The 16541-nt window shown below is 42.6% G+C and overlaps 1 protein-coding gene across 5 annotated transcripts in view; it reads left to right on the top strand.

The window, feature by feature from the left end:
• The first annotated feature begins 44 nt into the window (after positions 1 to 44).
• Positions 45 to 16541, top strand: part of AGTPBP1 (ATP/GTP binding carboxypeptidase 1) — a 62907-nt gene continuing 46410 nt past the window's right edge. Inside the window, exon 1 of one of the 5 annotated variants that reach the window (XM_083464782.1) lies at positions 45 to 300. The gene's annotated coding sequence lies outside the window, so the exon portion shown is untranslated. Of the gene's footprint in view, positions 301 to 11928; positions 12212 to 16541 lie in introns of those variants that run through there. The other 4 variants (XM_083464779.1, XM_083464780.1, XM_083464781.1 and 1 more) reach the window with 4 other exon arrangements.

Genomic DNA, 16541 nt, shown 5'->3' with positions numbered 1-16541 from the left:
CGTTCCCCCCCTCTTCATCATGCGCGCGCACCTGCCTCCCCCCTCCCCCCTCCCTTCCCCGCAACGGATGCAGAGGTCGCGCCCGTACTTCCTTTCGCCATAGAGATAAGAAAGCAGAAACTCTTCCCAGAGACTGGGAGCGGACTTCCGGGTCGCTTCCTTCGGGGGGCAGCCGCTCCTGGAAAAGCGGTTGGAGGAAAGCGGGGCTGCGCGAAGGGGGCTCGGGGGTCCCGACTGAGGGCAATGCAGGGCGGGTTCCCCTCAGGGATCGCCCCGGGCTTGTTCCTGGCGCTCTGGCAGGTGAGTGCCGTGCGCGAGAATGGCGTCTGGCTCCTGAGGCGGGGAGTCTCGAGGGCCGCATTCGCTCAGGGGGGACCTTAATGGAGGGCGGAGCAGGGCGATGGATCAAGTGCGGTCCTGTGGCTGCGGTGCAGGAAGCTGAGAAATAATAATAATAATAATAATAATAATAATAATAAAATAAAAATAAAAATAATAAATTTATTATTATTTATACCCCTCCCATCTGGCTGGGCTTCCCCAGCCACTCTGGGCGGCTTCCAAAAGAATATTAAAATACTATGATACATCAAACATTAAAAGCTTCCCTAAACAGGGCTGCCTTCAGATGTCTTCTAAAAGCCTAGTAGTTGTTGTTCTCTTTGACATCTGGTGGGAGGGTGTTCCACAGGGCGGGAGTCACCACTGAGAAGGCCCTCTGCCTGGTTCCCTGTAACTTGGCTTCTCGCAGTGAGGGAACCGCCAGAAGGCCCTCGGCGCTGGACCTCAGTGTCCGGGTAGAATGATGAGGGTGGAGACGCTCCTTCAGGTATACTGGACCGAGGCCGTAAAGGTCAGCACCAACACTTTGAATTGTGCTCGGAAACGTACTGGGAGCCAATGTAGGTCTTTCAAGACCGGTGTTATGTGGTCTCTGCAGTCACCAATTCAGCTGCCGCGTTCTGGATTAGTTGTAGTTTCCGGGTCACCTTCAAAGGTAGCCCCAAGGTTGGGAGTGAGGTAAAACCTGATGGCAGAGATACCCCTCTCCTCCTGACGGTGCAGCCAAAGCTCTAGCTCTTGTCTTTTTAAAAAAAGTAATATATTTATTAAGTTTTCCATTTTATAATATTAAATACATCCTTATGAAACCCTTTTGCTATTTGCTCATACGAGCTAAGACTTATTCTATTCTGCCTCATAATTCCAGATTCAGGTAGGTAGTCGTGCTGGTCTGACGCAGTAGAAATATATATGTGTGTGTGTGTGTGTGTGTGTGTGTGTCCCGTAGCACCTTAGACACCAACTGAGTTTGTTCTTGGTATGAGCTTTTGTGTGCATGCACATTTCTTCAGTGTGCATGAAGTGTGCATGCACACGAAAGCTCATACCAAGAACAAACTTACTGTAGTTGGTCTCTAAGGTGCTACTGGACATTTTTTATTTTTTAAAAAAATATATTCATAATTCCAATTTTACGTCATAGCATTTGTACCTTTTCCAGTTTACGTTTCCCTCCTTCGTTTTATCACATATTTTAAATAAATGTAAAACGGTAATAAACATTATTACAAGTCTTCTTACAACAACCCTGCTAGTGTTGTTAATTGTTTACAATTGTCCTTCCTTCAAATGTTGTACAAATTCACTCCAATCTGTTTGGAAAGCTTGATCACACTGGTTTCAGATTTTCCCAGTCAGCCTCGCCAGTTTTGCATACTCCCATCATCTTCACCTGCCATTCTTCGATTGTTGGTATTTCTTGTTGCTTCCATTTTTGGGCTAATAGAGTTCTTGCAGCCCAGCTCTGTTGGTTTTGATATCGCTTCAGAAACTCTGATATCCTTAAGAGCATAGAAATACACTTTATTGTCGTTTATCAGGCCATCCAGCACAGTATTGTCAGCACCACCATGGGCCCCACTCCCATTCTCTCTGACCATTTGTTTGAATGAATTAATCTTTTATTTGCATCAGGCATCGGCCATAGCAATAAAACAATACGATATACAAAGAATAGAAATAAAAGGTCACTTATATAAAATACATTTTAGGATTTTGAATCAATAGTCAAATAGTGGATCTTATTCTGATTGCCCCAGCTAAAAACCTTGCAACCTTTGTTGTCACCTGCTCATCTTGGTCTGCCAAGAGAAAGGACACTGGCAGTAGCTGGGCGACCCGGAATTGACAATAAAACAGGGGTGAAAACCTCATTCCTCAAGTCTTTATAAAGAGTGCAAGTCAGAAGGGCATGCACCACCAATTCGGTACTGCCATCTCCGCAGGGACATAAGCGTTTTTCGTGTGGAATCTGTTGGAATCGCCCCTCAAGTACAGCTGAGGCCAATACATTCAATCTTGCAAGAGTAAAAGCATGTCTATATTTTAGAATTCCTAGGTTATGCAGATAGGGTGATCCTCTCTGACTATTGGCTACGCTGGCTGGGGATGATGAGAGTTGTAGCCCCAGAGGTTCCATGGGCTCTCTAGGGTTTGGGGCAGGGGACATTTCCAGCCCTATTTGGAGGTGCTGGGAATTGAACCTGGAACCTTCTGCATGCAAAACTAATGCTCTAACGTTGTGGTATGGTTGTTCTCAGATGTGTTAGTTTATTGTTGTTCTTTTCAACCATTGTGGCCATATCAACTACTGGTTAAAAAAAATTCACGCTAATAGAATTTTAAAAACCATCCATCAACCAAAATATATGTATACATTGACATATACCCATAATAATAATATACAAAAGGTTAAAAAATAAAATAATTGAAATATTAAAAAATAAAGGAACTTCGACAGTATGATTGTTCTCATCCTTAGTTAAATCTACCTCTGCATTTTCAAAGGCTTGCTAGTCTTCAGTGGTGTCTCTAACTCAGGCATAGGCAAACTCGGCCCTCCAAATGTTTTGGGACTACAACTCCCATCGTCCCTGACCACTGGGCTTTAAAAAGTATATTTATCTGGTATTGTTCCCTCTAATTCAGATGTCCAGGTATGAGTTCCATTGCCTGGTACTACACATATGCTAGAGGGAAGTATTGGCAGTCCTGGGGGAACCCCAAGGTATGTGGCGCATCCAAAATACATAAAATATTAAGAACCCTCAAGGGGAAAGTTGCCAAATCATCCCACTGATAACTGAGCATGCTCAGTGACTACATCGGGAGCAATACCTGGAACACTGCATTGGAGAGGAAATCGAACAAAGTAGCCTGTATGGTGAAGAAGAAACACTTCACACTGCAACATATTTATTTTCATAATTTATACCCCACGCCTGAGACATAAATTTATGTTTCCAGGGCAGCTAATGGCATAGTAAGAAATGAAAATGTAATAATCATAAGTCCCAAACAGGGTGAAGTGGCCACCTCAGACGGCATCCTCAAGGGGTGCCACCCCCGTTCTGCCACCCAGATGGACTGGCAGCAAAGCTCTGCAGAACGCCTCCCCTCCTGCCAAGTAGGCGAAAAGGGAGGTGTTCAGCCACCTAGCAGTGTGGCGGAGTTTTGCAATGGTAGAATATCACAAGGTAACCACCTTGTGATAGTGCTGCTGAATGCGAGCATATGACAATCACTTCTGAAAGATCTGCGCTGGTTGTATTTAAGATTTTGCTGATGCTGTTTAAAGTCCTAAACAACTTGGGGCCAGTCTACCTGAGAGAGCACCTTCTCCCGTATGAACCTGCCTGACCACTGAGGTCTGTAAGTGAAGCCCTCCTGGTTATACCGCAGTCTGTACATGTTCATCTTCTGGTAAATAGCAGGAGGGCTTTCTCGGCCATGCCAGCCACTCCATGGAATCACTTCCCCTGAGATTAGGCAAGCTCTGATGGTAATGTGCTTCTGACACTTGTTGAAGACCTATTCATTTACTCAGCCTTTCAGCCCCATTAAGTGGTTTACTGCATTTTAGTTACTTGTGAATTCTGATGTACATTTTATCGTATTGGTTTTCATGTACTTTTATTTTAGTTGGCCATGTCTATATTTTTTTGATTGTGGGCGGCATATAAATGGTATTAATAAATTGCAATGTGAAATGTAATTTTTAATGTACCATGGTAACAAGAAATAAGTTTCCAAAAAATGAGTGATGAATAACAATACAGTTAATTATGTGTAGAACTCTTAACTGTAGAAAGTATGAAGAACAACTATGCATACTCTGTGGATTAGGAAATTATGAGGAATGTGTATAAAGGCTCCAAGAAAAATGTACAAGCGTGGGAAAGACGATAACCTGCTACGGTCTATAATTAGTATGTTCATTTTAATTCCCAAAGGCTAGATTATTTCTATTTGTTATTTAAAGATTGCCATTTTTCCTATTCAGGAAGCATTCAGAATCAAAGTCAAACCATTCCAGAGTTTCCTTTTGGTTGGGATACTCTCTGGAATTCTTCTTAACCTAAAATAAATCTAGAGCCTGTCTTTCTGCTATACAGACATTCAAGTCAAATTTGTAAGCCACCATAACACAATATGAGAAGCCCCTAACAGAAATGAGCAGTTTGTAAATGCACATATAGTAAAGATGACACGAATAGCAATTAAAACCAGTAATCACATTAATATCACTGGGCATAGATGGCAGGGGATTGTGTCTGGGCAGGGAATCCCACAACTGGGGTCAGGGCCAGACAGACCATGCAAGCAGGGGGAAGCCTGCTTCAGGTAGCCAGGCCCTCAGATAGATTCAGAGGCGCCTGAGCTACTTCCAGCTTTTGACGCCCTTAGCCATAATAAAAATAAAAAATGATGATGCATTTAAACATAGTAAGGTACCTCCTTTCAGAAAAAAGAGGAGTTGTTTGTTTATAGGAACAGCTGGTCTAAGAGAGTTCATTGATCACTTCCTGATTATGTGCCAACAGATCAGATAGGGCTTTTTTGTTATTTGATATCAATTTAACTAATAAAGAGTTTAATATGTTCAAATCTAACTTACCAAATCCTATCTCTATCTTGAATCTGCAGCTCTAAGCTGAGAGTGTTTGTCACCTTTGGGTTCAATGCACATAAAAACAAGCTGTGAAGCTTATCAAATGTCAAAAACTAATAAGCATCTAAATTTAAAGCCTTCTTTGAGCTTGAAGCCCACCCTGGTCCTGCCCCTGATTGACTCTTCCGGCAACACCATGAGGCAGGGAGAATAAATGAAGGCAGAAATCGGTATATGGATGGTGCAACAAAACTAAACCTTGGCCCTAACAGGAGGGATGATAGATAGCTTGGGGAACAAGACGACGGTGCAGAACCATGTAGCATAAATGCCACAGTTGAGCATTTGTCCCTGAGCAACTTCTGAAATATACCAATAAGATATGAACAGAACCACTGAGCATGGTGCTTCCAACTCCCGTTCCAGACAGAAAAGCCAGAAGCATAAGAAAGGATGCACTCGGAACATGCCATCCACTAAAGTTGCCAAAGTCATTTCAAAACTAGTTTGGAAGCCAGATGGAAATGAGACCAGATAATCTGTATCCTCCAGACAGAAGTTGCACCGAAAGGGTTTACTGAAGGCAAGAATCAAAGAACTAGCCCCAATAAGGAAGACAATTAAAACTCAGTATGTGAATGTGCAAATCACTTCATCTTTGCCTTACCTGAATAGCCATTACCTTACTTGCTAATGCTATGTGCCAGTAAATAACACCTGACAGTGTGGTCCTGTACAAGACTACTTAAGAGTTCAAGGGGGCTTACATTCTGGCAAGCAGGTATGGAATTGTACAGGACTTCCAACAAAGGAAACTGAGTCACCTAGTGACAAGCAGTTGTTAAGATGGATGGAGAAAGGACTGGACTTTAGAAAACAAAAATTGTTTTGTTAAGCTATCAACTGTGAAATCTAGAGCCACTATAGACCCCAATACTAAATACATTTATTTGGAAGAAAAGCCTATAGATGGAGTATGTGTGTTTAGGAATGGGTGGTATGATTGTGTAAATATAGAGGATAAATAAAGCCAACTGCAGGATTGTGGTTCACAAACATTTCTTCTGTTACATGCTGTACTATGTGTTTTGATCCGCTTTCATTATTTGAATACTAGATTTGGAACGTGTACTGCCACAATTACCGCTATATAGGAGGTTCAACATTTCGAGTTGTCATCATCAAAATGAAGGCCACAATCCAATAGAGTCAAGTACACTTAAAACCATTAATTTCAACAGGCTTAAGTGCTCTTAATGCTCTCTTGGATAGTCACCAAACTTTTGCTCATTCTGTTTACGTGCACAGAAAGAGACCAATTTAGTTTGACGTATGTGAATAGTGATTCATTTTATTAATGTCTCCTGAAACAATATAAAACAGATGACCTCTTGAATTATGACATTTATCCAAGAGTACATCTACAAGTGAAACTACACTGATACTTTTCATATTTGCCTGCAATCATTTATAAAGAAATAGCATAAAGTTGTCCTTGTAATTACCCTCTTTTCCTTAAATGTTGTTATTACTTTTGCAGTAAAATTCTCAGTCATGTTACATACCCAATGAACATTTTGATACGAGTATGATTATGATGCTTTATACATTTTAATGGTGTTTGGTTTGACTAGGAATGGACAACCTTGACAGAGTATGCACTCATATAGTTGTGCTTTTCCCTTTTTTCAATGTTCTGAAAGGAGATATGTCATATATGAATATTATTCCTTTCCCATACATGTATTGCCTTGTACCTTTTGCTGTGGGCTGCTACCAGGTTGAATATACAGTAGACAATACCACATTTAGAGGGTTTTTATTGACCTTGAAGAAATGCAAGAGTGTAGAGAGTAATTTGTAGCATTGCATATTTAGCATTATTGGACAGCTGGAGCAGATCCACTCTCCAAGTGGTATACATTTTAAATTACATTTTTCTGCAGCCCTGAGAACCTGAACACCATATTTTTTAAATATACTGTATATAATCTTGAACTAACATTTTTGGGTTCCTTGCTACAAAGACAGAAGACTGCAGTTCTAAATACAATTATTAGTGATTTGGCATTTATGTATAGGATTGTACAAGTTCTAACTGGAAAATGTTCTAATCTCCCCTTAAAGCTATCTGTTATTAAAATGCACTTTGCAACCTGTGCACTGAGATCTAATCTCCATCTTTATTAACATTTTCATTCTCAACAGCTAAATTATTGCATTAGTAATTTTCCTTGGAGTACTGTGGTTTCTAAGGGGCTATTATATATAACTGATTCTCCAGCAGAAGTCCCTTGAAAAAGGGAAATCTTGCATATTTTCTTCTTCTAATGGACTATATTAGCTGCTAAACCAAGGATATATGCCTATCAAAGATGTTCCATTCCTTGAAATCCAACTTAAGCTGGGAAACTGAAAAACATTGTCTTAAATGCCCTAGAAATGGAGTAGCGAAACTTTTTTTTAAAGTGTTTAATGAGTCGATGGCATTATATACTTTACATCAGGATGGCTAATATTGGGTTCTCTAGCTGCTGTTGGGCCCTCAGTTCCCATCACTTCTGGCCATTGGCCATGCTGGCGAGGGCTGATGTGAGCTGGAATCCAACATCATCTGTGGTGGGGTAGCTAGCACTGGACTAGGGCCTGGGAGACCCTCATTTTGCAGTGTAGTTCAATGGTGACCTTGGGCCGTTTGTGAGAATAAAATGGAGGAGCAAAGAGAACCATGTAACCATTGAGCTCCTTGGAGGAAAGGTGGGGTATAAATGTAAAAGCAAAAGTAAATAACAGTATTAGAAGGGCCACTCCTGCTTTGCATAAAGGAGACTACCGAGGGCTCTCTGTTAGCAGTGCACTTAGTGCCCTTTAAAATGTTCCTGCCAACACACTGCTTATTAATGGTGCACCATGTTTTGTCTGCAGAACAGAACCAAAACAGGTCGGGGCACCGGCCATTTCCCTGGGTAACTTTATAGAGCTCCAAAACACCTTTAGGCAGGCAGCCTGACACTTGCGCTTCTCTCTGCCGTTGTGCTGGAGGCTTCAAGTCACACGCAATACTGTTCCAGGGCTCCTTGCCCTGATGAAAATTCCTGGGTGACAAACATGAAAACTGCCTTCCAAAGAGAAGCGGGTTTGTCAAAGTAATAAGAATAAATAAATAAGAATAAAAATGTGCACCCTACCATTGAGACCATTCCATTGGAACTATCCAACTTCCCAAAATTTCAACACCTCTTGCGATGGTTTGACCCCTTTCCGTATTTAACAGTACAAATTCTACAAACACCTTCTATATCTCCTCAAAATAATTTCTCCTGCATATTCCGTCTTACCTTAATGGCACATGCTAATTTATCGTTAAATAAATTTAATAAATAAATAAATAAATAAAATCCCAGTATGTTTCCGAGCACGATTCAAAGTGTTGGTGCTGACCTTTAAAGCCCTAAACGGCCTCGGGCCTGTATACCTGAAGGAGCGTCTCCACCCCCATCGTTCAGCCCGGACACTGAGATCCAGCGCCGAGGGCCTTCTGGCGGTTCCCTCATTGCGAGAAGTGAGACTACAGGGAACCAGACAGAGGGCCTTCTCGGTAGTGGCGCCCGCCCTGTGGAACGCGCTCCCAACAGATGTCAAAGAGATAAATAATTACCTGACATTCAGAAGACATCTTAAGGCAGCCCTGTTCAGGGAAGTTTTTAATATGTAATGCTGTTTTTAACACTGATTGGGAGCCGCCCAGAGTGGCTGGGGAAACTCAGCCAGATGGGCGGGGTATAAATAATAAATTATTAAATTATTATTATTATTATATCGTTAATAGCTATATCCCACACCGCTTTATACCATTCTTCCATTTTATATTACCCTTGCCCCTTCCACTTCCTAGTTATAATAATTCACGCAGCTGTCAATAAATTGGTGAGCAAATCCTTCATAGCCTGCAAATCTTCCATAAGTTGATAATAATTCAACCTCTGGATTTTGGGTCAGCTTTAACCCAGTGATTTCTGTTATCTCCTTAAACACCCTTTGCCATTTTTAAAAAAAATCTTCTGCATATCCAAATAAACTTAATTTGCTCATTTATTCATCCACTTTAAATATATACGCTTATAAAACAGCAGATTATTACAATAATCCTGCCAATGTTCTCATCTGTTTACAATTTATCTGTAAATATTCAATAAACCATTTTCATTCTTTTATAAAAAGTTTGTTATCTTGATTTCACTATTTCTGCATATTCCATTAGTTTTTGTATCCATTATTCCTTTGCTGGGTCTTCTGCTTCTTTCCATTTTGGGGCGAGTAACATTCTTGCCGCGGTAGTAGCATACATGAATAAGTTTCTATATAATTTAGGTAGTTCTGTCCCTATAATTCCCAAAAGAAAAGCCTGGTTTTTTTTACAAACATTATTTTAAACATCCTTTTCAATTCATTATATATCATTTCCCAGTAAGCTTTAACCTTACTGCAAGACCACCACATATGATAAAAAGGAACTTCTTTATGTTTCCCACACTTATTTGATTTAGATTTATACATTTTTGCCAATTTACTTGGTGTTAGATACCACTGATATATCATTTTCATATACCTTTCTCTTAGACCATAGCATGCTGTAAATTTTATATCCATATTCAGGGTGGGTTTTATTTAAATCAAATCGATTTAAATCGCTAGTCAGTAATACTTGATTTAAATCATTTTAATTTTTTTACAGAAAGACTCATTCTTGCTGGTATAATCTTAATATTAACCAGATGAATAATAAATTTTCAGAGTAGTTTTTACACTTATATAAAAAATTACTGATTTGGTTATACTATTAGAAATACATAGACAGATAATTATGAAATTACTGTGAGGTTTATAAGTTAACTGTTTATATTTGGACAACTTTTCTGCTGTACTTTATTGGAAGGAGAAAAATAACCATTTCCTTAATAACAATTTATTTAACTAAAACAATAACATTCTAGCATATGCATCCATGTTTGTTAACTGATGTGGTTAAGCATTTAAAAAAACAACCTTTGAGTTTTAGCACACATGAAAAACTTAAAACATATCCTTATTTCCTGATGAATAGCCTTTGGGCTATAATGTAACTTCAGTAGAAAACTATCTTTAGAAAGATTTTTCCTCCAAAAGCATTTTATTTTAAAAATCCAATTTAATTCAAAAAATAATTTTTTAAATCATTGATTTATATCCACCCAGTCCATATTTCACAATCATTCCCATGCTTCCTTGTCTATATTTGTCCCAAAAAATGTAGGTATTTACACCCCCACCACATGTGAACATAAATCCTTATTTTTTTATTTACTTCTTCACAAAGAACATTATTTATAACTAAAGGACAACCTGGGTGCTCACTCAGCTTTTGGCTCCCAGGGAGTTGCGACCAGGCCCTGATTTAGGTTTGATGAGGCCCTAAGATGCTGAAGGTAATGGGGCCCTTTATATGTCCAGCTGTCCTTTGTCAACAACAAATTGTGCTGTTTTTGTGTGTTAAATATATGCTATATGGTAATTTATGGACCTAATAGGTATCTAAAGCCATTTGCACATGTTGCCATGCAACCAGTCCATGCAGAATGTAGGCACCCTATATATAAAATTGGGCAAACCAGTGATATTTTAGGGAGCAGGTTAGCAGGCAGGGCCCATTACTTACATCTTAGGAGCCTACACAACACAAAACACTGTTGCTGTATGTAGGTTTTATTTTGTTTTTTATCTTACATTTTGGAAATGTACATATTTTTTTCCTTTTAACTTTGGGGGACCCCAAGAGGGTGGGGCCCTAAGCTATAGCTTGTCTAGAATAATAGAATCATAGAATCATAGAGTTGGAAGAGACCCCAAGGGCCATCGAGTCCAACCCCCTGCCAAGCAGGAAACACCATCAGAGCACTCCTGACATATGGTTGTCAAGCCTCTGCTTAAAGACCTCCAAAGTAGGAGACTCCACCACACTCCTTGGCAGCAAATTCCACTGTTGAACAGCTCTTACTGTCAGAAAGTTCTTCCTAATGTTTAGGTGGAATCTTCTTTCTTGTAGTTTGGATCCAATGCTCCGTGTCCGCTTCTCTGGAGCTGCAGAAAACAACCTTTCTCCCTCCTCTATGTGACATCCTTTTATATATTTGAACATGGCTATCATCTCACCCCTTAACCTCCTCTTCTCCAGGCTAAACATGCCCAGCTCCCTTAGCCGTTCCTCATAAGGCATCGTTTCCAGGCCTTTGACCATTTTGGTTGCCCTCCTCTGGACACGTTCCCGTTTGTCAGTGTCCTTCTTGAACTGTGGTGCCCAGAACTGGACACAGTACTCCAGGTGAGGTCTGACCAGAGCAGAATACAGTGGCACTATTACTTCCCTTGATCTAGATCCTATACTCCTATTGATGCAGCCCAGAATTGCATTGGTTTTTTTAGCTGCCGCGTCACACTGTTGGCTCATGTCAAGTTTGTGGTCTAGCTTATACGTAAATCTGGCACTGCCATATTTCACAATCAATCCCATGCTTCCTTGTCTATATTTGCCCAAAAAACTGTAGCTATTTACACCCCCGCGACATGTGAACCCAAATCCTTATTTTTTATTTACATTAGTCATTCACAAATAACGCCCTCCCACCAGATGTCAAAAGAGCAAAACTACCAGACTTTTAGAAGACATCTCAAGGCAGCCCTGTTTAGTGAAGCTTTTAATGTTTAACAGATTTTAATTTTAATTATTGTAAGTATTTTGTTGGAAGCTGCCCAGGGTGGCTGGGGAAACCCAGCCAGATGGGCGGGGTATAAATAATAATAAATATTATTATTGTTATTCTTATTTATAACTGAAGGGCAACCTGGGTGCCCCCTCAGCTTTTGGTTCCCAGGGAGTGGCGGCCACAGCTGCCCGCCCTGAGGGCGACGCGGTCGCGAGCGCGCAGGAGAACTAAGGAGGCGGCCGTGCACGCGCGCGCGGACGGGGTGGGGTCGGAGAGCGCGGTGACGTCTCCAGGATGCGGACAGGTTCCTTCGCCGCCGCCTGAGCTGTGGGCGGGGCCCGAGGTTCCCCTCCTCCGAGCGGCGTTCGGCGGCTGCGCTGTCCGGAGCCGGCCCGCCGCGGCTCACCTGCCTCGCTCCGCGGCCCGCCTGAGAAGACCCTCCGCCGACCTGCGCGGACGCGGCTGAGGGCGGGGTGGCGCCGAAGGGGCCCGGGCGCTGAGGAGGAGCGGAAAGGAGGTGAGGGGAGGGACGGGAGCCTGCCTGGCGGGCGGAGGTCGCGGCGACCCCTCTGAGGAGAAGGAGGCGAGGGACGCCCAGCGCGGGGATGGGGGGGGCGGCTGCCTTGTTTGGCCCCGCAGCTGCTTCTCCTTAAAACCTCCTTTTGACGAAAGGCTTCACGGTCATCCAAGTTGGTCCTCCTTCCTCCTTTCCCACGGCTCCAGCTTTGAAATCGGCCCCGTTGCGTTTCAATGCGGCGCTCCTGTTTAGTAAACAAACTTTGATTTATTGTTAGTGGCCTCATCAGCTGTTGTTGGTGGTGGCTGTTGTTTTTAATGGTTTTTTTAAAAAAATATTTTAAATATTTAATGCTGTATTGTTTTTAACACTTAAGCCGCCCAGAGTGGCTGGGGAAACTCAGCCAGATGGGCGGGGTATAAATAATAAATGATGATGATGATGCTCGGCCCCTATGCTTTTCCATTCCACGAGAAGCTCTGGAGGTGGTTTGCGCTGGCAATAAGAAGATCATAATGCAAATGGCATTTAAAAAAGGGATCCGGGTCAGTAAGGCACAGGTGGGTCGGGCCACTTGCAGCATGGACACCCGTGTAGTGGGAATTCCCAGAGAACAAAATAGAACCCTCTTCTTGTCCCTACTTCTTGTATACCCCTGTTAAGCAGGCCTGTGTGGTTCTCCCATATCCCCAGCCACTTCTCGCGCTCCACCTGATGCAGGTTGTGTGTATTCTGGAGAATGAGAAGCTTGGGCCGAGGATGTGGGAAGTGTGTACAAGCTTTTCATTCCCCTACTGCAGGGGTGTCAAACTCAAATTCATTGAGCAGTTTGGTCACCCTCAAAGGGCCGTGGTTTGGTCACCCTCAACGTGGAGGTTTCCTGAATGCATGTAAAGTGGAGGTTTCCTGTGTAGAACGGCCGGCGCCGCTAGAGGGCAGACGTTCTCTGGCTTGTAGGCTGCCGCGCATGTGCTGAAGAGGCGGCTTTCTTGTGTAAAAAAAAAAAGAAAGTGAGAATAAAAGGTGAAGGCCGGCGGCGACTACACGGGCCACATGACGAGGTCTGGCGGGCCGGATTCGGTCCGCGGGCCTTGTGTTTGACACCTGTGTCCTAGTGTAAGTAGGTAAAGGGACCCCTGACCATTAGGTCCAGTCGTGACCGACTCTGGGGTTGCAGTGCTCATCTCACTTTATTGGCCGAGGGAGCCGGTGTACAGCTTCCAGGTCATGTGCCCAGCATGACTAAGCCGCTTCTGGCAAACCAGAGCAGCGCACGGAAACGCCGTTTACCTTCCCGCCGGAGCGGTACCTATTTATCTACTTGCAGTTTGACGTGCTTTCGAACTGCTAGGTTGGCAGGAGTCCCCTAGTGTAGCTGGCCATTATCTCTCTCTGTGTGCCTAGGCAAGGGAGGAGACAAAAGTGGCTCTAGTGAGCCATAGGAGAAACCTCTGGTTGCAGATTGTGCCTTCACTATGAATCAATCAAGCCCCAATATACAGTGAGAGCAGAAGCCAGGACTCATCATGATATTTTCCAAAGGCCTCCTGAAACAGGATGGTTTAGAAGGCCTTCGTGATCTAGCCCAGTAGGTTTCGCAGTTGAGAATTTCTACAAATGAGGTGCCACTGTTGGAAAAGCTTCACTTTGAATTAGTGCTTGCCCTTCTGGGCTTCAGCTGGAGAACTTAGTCAGGCACCCCCAAACTCGGCTCTCCAGATATTTTGGGACTACAACTACCATCATCCCTAGATAATAGGACCAGTGGTCAGGGATGATGGGCGTTGTAGTCCCAAAACATCTGGAGGGCCGAGTTTGGGGGTTCCTGATCTTCGTGCTCATATGGGAGAAGGCACCTCTGAGGTACTCTGGACCAGACTGTTTAAGACAGAATAATAAGATTGGTTGTCGTAATCATTTTACCCATAATAGTGTTGAGTTCAAGATTTGAGCTTCTTGGTAAAATGACTAATCAAATGATATGGGGTGGAGTGACTCAAAGATCCAGGAAGCCCATGGTTTGCACAGAGATTCAGTGTGGCTGAAGGTCTGCATTTTGAGCAGTTACAAACCTGAGTGACTTTGGAAGATTGATTTAGAAGACTGATGCTGTCTTTGAGCAAGTATAAGCCATATTTGTGTGACCTTCAAAACTTTCTCATAACAAGTTTGGATTTTAGCACACACTTTCAAAATGAATTTATGTAGTAAAACTGCAATGTAAAATGTTTAGAGTGGAATTGATTAATGTTCTCTAAAGTATTTATAAACAATAACTCACTGCTTGCTTGTATTTTATTTTGCCAGTCTTGAAATTACAGTACATTGCAAGTGCAACTAAAATTAGGTCAGATACTATTAAAATGGTTAAACTCATAAAGTTGCTGTTCACATAAGCCACTTCTATCCATTGGAGATTTCCCTGAACTGAAGGGAGAGGAACGAGATTTCTAATAATTTCCCCTTTCTACTGCAGTCTGATGTAGCACCATCTATACTTTTCTCAAAGGGCCCGTCAACAACTATCTGGAACAGAGTTTGGTGTTCATGGAAGCCTCTGCTGGACCCAAGAGCCTTCTATGAATGGAAGAACATTGTTAGATACAGCTCATAGTAAAGTCAAAGCAGTGCAGTCCATCTGTCAGATCACATGGGCCTCCTGTGCAGCTCATTGTGTAGGAGAGGAACAGCATCAAGACAAAACTACCGTAGGTCCAAGGTACACCAAAAATGTGGTTTCTGGGCCCACTGTGTTTTGAATGGGGGAAACATGGGAAAATGGCCTTCCACGTTTTTTACCACAAAGTAATTTTGAGGAGCAGGAAGAAAAAAAATAAAGCTTCCTCTTACCTCCTTCATTATTTCTTACTGCGAGTGTTTGGGATTTGGAAGCACTGCAAAAGGACACCAGCAAACTAGGCCGATGCCCTTTAGCATCACTTGTTGGCAACCACCCAAGACGGTTTGCATTGCTAACAAAGCTCTTAAGCTCTTGGCTAAGCCCATCCCCTTGTCCCAACAGAGGGAAAGCGTCAAGTCTGCAGTTTGCAATAGGCAGTTTTGTTCATCTGTAGTTACGGGTTTAATTTTACAAGCGTTGAAATGAACTGATTATGGAATTCTGATTATTTTAGTTTCCATAAACTCGCCGTAGCCAAAATGTATTTGTTCAGCATTTTAAAAATTATTCTATCAAAATCAACTAGAGAGATGGTTACCTTTTCAAATGGACTGTGTTCTCTTGAGATATTACGCCACCTTGTTTGTCTTCATTATTCTGAATTTCCCTAATAGTGTTTTTTACATGTCAGCTGCAGATCTTTCAAAAAGTTACAGGGCAACCACAACTGAGAGTCTTACCGTGCTTCATTTGGTTATCACTTAGACAGCTTGCTCACTCCACCTTAGTATATGGATGTGTCTGTCTGAGATTACGATTCTTGATCTATGTAAAGGTCTTCAGAAAGGTATCTACTGTCTGCATAGATATCCTTGCCTCACTCGGTTTGCAGAAAGAAGCAAGCTGTCATTTTGCATCTGTGAGCACACTAGGAAGTCAAAAGCTGCTTTTTTATTTCTCCGTGTTGCTGTGAGACTGATGCACTGAGTGGCTGTAAGAAGATAATTCATGTTACATTTGGCCAGAGATTTAGCTGATTTATCCCTTTATATTGTCATATGAACGATGAGCCATTTGCTCTTTATTTCTTACAGCAGCTATGTAGAAATGATTTTTTGTGGCTCCATCTCATTATTCTGCTGAAATGTTTGATCCTGACTGTATGGTTAAAGCCCTTTAATTTCAAGGGTTCTTCTCATGCGGTAGCTACCCAGTGAGAATGAATGCTTGATTCTCTATGTTTGCTGTTGAACAGCAGCAGCATGGAATAATGTCATATAAAAATGACTCCCATGCTACGGATACAACATATAAAAGGTCTCCCGAGAATTGGTGAGTGTTGATATTTGTATATAGCAAATGTTGTAGGACCTGTTTAGGCAGAAAACAGACATTCTGGACTCAGTGGCGTAGCATGGGTTGTCAGCACCCGGGGCAAGGCAAGTAATTTGCGCCCCCTAACCTGCCGCCACTGCCAGCTTCTTCTTGCTGGTCTGGTGTGGTTCTCTCCCGCACTCAGCGCTGCGCTGGGCGGCCGCTGCACTGTCCCTCCCCCAGATAGTCCCTCGCTCTCTCTCCGCACCGCACGCCTGGCACCCACCCCCTTCACAGTGGGCGGCGACCTGGCGGCTCGGATCGGATTCGCACAGCCAGCACTGCAGTGAGAAAGAGTGAGTGAGCCAGGTAGGGGCAGAGAGCTGAGAGTGCGAG

The sequence above is a fragment of the Podarcis liolepis genome, assembly GCF_965112155.1.
Source record: "Podarcis liolepis genome assembly, chromosome: 11".
Lineage (NCBI taxonomy): Eukaryota > Metazoa > Chordata > Lepidosauria > Squamata > Lacertidae > Podarcis > Podarcis liolepis.
This window is presented reverse-complemented; position numbering and strand designations above follow the sequence as displayed.